Raw genomic sequence first — 4,684 nt, 5'->3', positions numbered from 1 at the left:
ATCCACCATACTTCTGACAGAACCCCAGCCGTGGTATAACCCAGCCATCCATCTACCCTCTTCCTCCACCTAAGCGGTTGACTCTTGCTGTACAAAATTGCACAACCATACTGACTGGTTTACTTCAATTTCATTACCACAAATCTCAGTTGGGCACGTGGCACTGCATAGCAAGTTCACTGTAAACACCTAGTAAGTTAGTTTTCCCAGTCTCTGAGATGATGACTAAAGGCCTTCTTGACTCTCTTCCAACCTTCATACCTTTGGCCCCCACCCAGTTGAAGACTTTGTCTTACACTTTATTGAGAAAACAGAAGCAATCAATCATGAACTCTCTTTTCTCACCACAAATCTGTTGCCTTACCCACATCTGTACCCATGGATTCTGTCTTTTCTCATATTTCAGAGAAGAATTGTGCCTCTTCTTATGAAAAGCAAATTCTTCACTTGTGCTTTGAATTACAACCTTGTTTCCTGAAGAACCCTGTTCCTACGGTTATCCCCTCTCTCGTACAGCATCAGTTTTTCCCTTTCTAGTGAATCAGTCCCTTGAGCATACACATATACTCTAGAATCTTTCATCTTGAAAAAACTCTTGACCCCATGTCTTCTTCAGACATGTCCTTTCCCCATCATCACCACTATTTTTCTGTTCTCTTTTACCATAGAACTTGTTGAAGAGTTTTTTATACTCACTGACTCCATTTCCTCACCTCTCATTCTGTCCTCAACCCACCTGGCTGGGCCTCTTTCCCCTCTACTCCACTGAAACTGCTCTAGTTTACTGCCTTTCTGTCCACGGCCACCCTTGTCATCTTGCATGGAGATTTCATATCCAGATGGGTGATCCACTTGGCTTCTCAGTTCTTTGATCTCCTTGCTTCAAATGATCATGTCCTTCACCCCGTCTTGGGCTAGTTTACTGCCTTTCTGTCCACGGCCACCCTTGTCATCTTGCATGGAGATTTCATATCCACATGGGTGATCCACTTGGCTTCTCAGTTCTTTGATCTCCTTGCTTCAAATGATCATGTCCTTCACCCCGTCTTGGGCACCCACTACCCTAGTCTTTTCAATTGCCTTACGATTTACAGAATCTCTATTTCAAGCACTCTAATCTCTAACCATGTCCTGTCTTTCCAGCTCACTCCTCCATGTACCCCCTCTTATCAAATTCATCTTTAAAGGGACCTCTCATCAGCTGATCCTACTAATCTTTCATTATGTATCACTACCTTAGGTTCTGTTTCTCCCTACTCGCCTTATATTCTGTGGTCCACCAGTGGAATCATTCCCTTGCCTCTCTTTCCCTCTGTCATTCTTGCCTGGATAAATCCAGCTCTTGCCTGCACTTGAATAACAGGTAATGACAAGAGAAATGCAAACAACTATGCTTACTGATCATTACATTTATGACCTTGAACTTCAAGTGGGCTCTCAGTGCTGCTTGGCAGTCATACCATATTTCCCTAGTCAATTCATTTTCCAAGTGTCCCAGAAATCATGGTTAGTGTTCTCTTTCCTCAAACCTTCTACATTCCTTCCTCCATCCTCACTCTTAGCTGGTGACTTTACTTTTTTTAAGAAGAAATTACAAAAGATCTTCATATTTTTCCACCATGTAACCTACCAAACCACCAGTATCTGTACATATATATACTGTACTTTTTCTACTGTTAATAATTGATGAACTGTTCTTGCTCCTCTTAAAGGCCATTCTCTCAGTCTCTGTGTTGGATCCCATCCCATTTAACTGCTTTAAGCTCTTTGTTCCTAAAATTAGCCCCTCTGTGTCCTACATCATGGTATTCCCCTCTCTCCTGGATTCACCCCCATCAGCACAGGAACTTGCACAGTAACTCCTATCTTTAAAAAAACAAACAAATCTTCCCATAACTCCTTATACCCCTCCAGCTATCACTCCTATTTCTCTGTTCTTCTTTAGAGGAAACATTTCTCAAAATAGTTGTCTTTGAGTCATTTTCTCCATGTCCTCTTTTTCCATTCTCTAAACCACTTAAATTAAGCTTTCCCTCTCTCCACTTAGCCAAAGTGGCTTTTGTTGAGGTCACAATGGCCTCTGTCCTGCCAAATTCAATAGTTAATTCTTCATCCTCATCCTACTCATTTGATGCATTCACTTCTTTCTTAGAAGTCTTTCTTTACCTGACTTCTGGGATACCACCACCTCCATTGTCCTACCTCATTGATTGTTCCTGACTCAGCTTCCTCTGCTGGAGCTTCCTCTTCCCAGTCTTTAGGTTGAAGTGACTGAGGGCTTAGTCCTGTCAGAGTCTTCTAGAACTTTCCTTATTTCCTAGATGATGTCATCAGTTCTATGGCTTTAATTATATGCTGATAATGTCCCAAATTATCTCTAGCCTCAACTTCTCCCCTGAACTCCAGAGTTTTATAAACAATTATCTGTAACCAAGCATCCCTGCTTAAATATCTGTTAGGCGCATAAAACTTAACACGTCCACAACTGAACTCTTACTCTGGCACCCAATCTTGCTACTCTGCCATCGTTTTCTAATTCAGCAAATGGCGCCATTATTCATTTATCCTGGTGTTCAGAAACCTTGGAATCATTCTTGGCACCTGTTTTTCTCTTACACCCTGCCTCCAAGCCATTAGCAAATCTAACTTTGAGCTATCTTTCTATGACTGTTTCATAACATCTAAAATTTCTTCATCTTCATAAGCCACTATCATCTCTTGCCTGGTCCACTGAACTAGCCCCCACCTGGGCTCTTGCTTCCACTCTTGCCCCACCTCCCAACTCATTGGAATGAGAATCCCTTAGAACATAAATTATATGCAGCTCTCCTGCTCTCAGCCCTCCAGAGGGGGTTCTCATCTCATGCATATGTAATCTAAACTCCTTAGCAGGCCTACAAGGCCCTGCTTGGTCTGGCCCTTGTCACTAACCTGATCTTGAAATTGATCATGTCCTACCACTCTGCCCGTAGTTGCTGCTCTCCAGCCACATAGGCATCCTTGCTTCTACTTCAGGATCATTTCACTTGCCAAATTTTTCCTCTCTCAGGACATCTTCCCTCAAGTTTTGTTACCTTCCTATAAACGTGTACCAAAAAGAACACCCTTTGGCTTGCTCATTTTCTTCAAGACACTTATCTGACTGTATTATATTTTTGTTTACTTGCTGTCATGAGGGCAGGACCTTTGTCTTTCATCTTCAATGCCTCAAGCAGTGCCTGGAACAAGTCAGGACTTGAAGATTATTGTTGAATGAGGATCTCTTCATTTGACCTCTGTGTCACCAAATCTAATGGTTTCTTTTCCATACTCGAAGAAGATTCAAAGTGTTAAGAGCTGTAAAGCATTTAGGACAGACTGTGGTACATGGTAAGTGCTCAGTAGATGTTAGCTGTTAGTAATAGTAGTGTTAGTGGTAGTATCTTATTTGGCCTATCAGCAGCATTTAGCACAATTGACTACTCCTTTCTTGAAACATACACCTCCTTCTCACAGCCTCTTATGTCATCACAATCTCCCGGTTTCTCACCTACTTGACTGGCTCCTTCTCAGGCTCATTTGCTGAGACTTCTCTGTATTCTTGATTCTAACAGGCTCCGTCCTGACCCTTTTTCTCTTTATTTACACTTTTCCTTGAGGTGTTATATCCACGCTCACAATTTTAAATAGCATTTCTATTCCTCTGCCTCCTAAATTTTTGTATTCCCTCTCTACTTCCCCTCTCCTGAGTTTGACATTCACATATTCAACCACCTACTGGACATCTCTCATATATCATTTGGATATATCAAGGGCATCTCAAATGTAATATACTGTGAAACAGAAGTCTTGATTTTTCTCCCAATCTTGTTTTTCCCTATCTAAGAAAATAGCATCCAGTTGCTCAAGCTAATCTGTTCTCTGATTCCTCTTTCCTCACCCTCAAATGCAATGCACCCAATGAAAGTTCTGTTTAGTTTTATCTCCAGAACACATCCTGAATTCATTCATTTCTGCTGCTAACTTCCTCACTCCAATTATGGTTATTTCTCGCCTGGATTTCTGCATTAGTTTCCTGAGTAGTCTCCCTGCTCTGCTCTTGTCCGCCACAATCCCTTTGCTACCACAGCCAGAGTGGGTTTTTTAAATACAGAATCAGATCATGTCTCTCCTTTGTAGTCCTGTGTCTTTCATTGCTCTTAGAGCAAACCCAAACTTTTTACAGGGGTCTCTAGAGCTCCATGGGCTCTCTGACCTCATCCCCCCTCCTCTCCCCCATGCTCACTCTGCCCCAGTCGTACTGAGCAAACCCAAACTTTTTACAGGGGTCTCTAGAGCTCCATGGGCTCTCTGACCTCATCCCCTCCCACTCTCCCCCCTGCTCACTCTGCCCCAGTCGTACCGGCTTCCTCTCTTTTTCTCTAAAAAGCCAATCCCTCTACTTGACCCTGTTTCAGAGTCTGCATTTGTGGTTTCCTCTACCTGGGATGCTTACTGTTTTCCCAGGCTTATTGCATGGCTAATTCCTATCACGCAGGTCTCCGTGCACATTTTTAAAAGGTGGCAAAGCCCATCTTTTAGAGGGCTTCCCCTGTGTGTGCTGCCTAAAGTAGCTTGATAATGAGATTCTAAAAAGTTTTCAGACTCTGCTTTAGAAAACACTACTTAAAACTTCCTTATCTTCTCAATTTGTATTCTAGATTTT

This window comes from Galeopterus variegatus, unplaced genomic scaffold, assembly GCF_000696425.1.
Source record: "Galeopterus variegatus unplaced genomic scaffold, G_variegatus-3.0.2 Scaffold9493, whole genome shotgun sequence".
NCBI classification, from domain to species: Eukaryota; Metazoa; Chordata; class Mammalia; order Dermoptera; family Cynocephalidae; genus Galeopterus; species Galeopterus variegatus.
The sequence above is the reverse complement of the archived record's forward strand: the minus strand, read 5'-3'. Positions refer to the sequence as shown.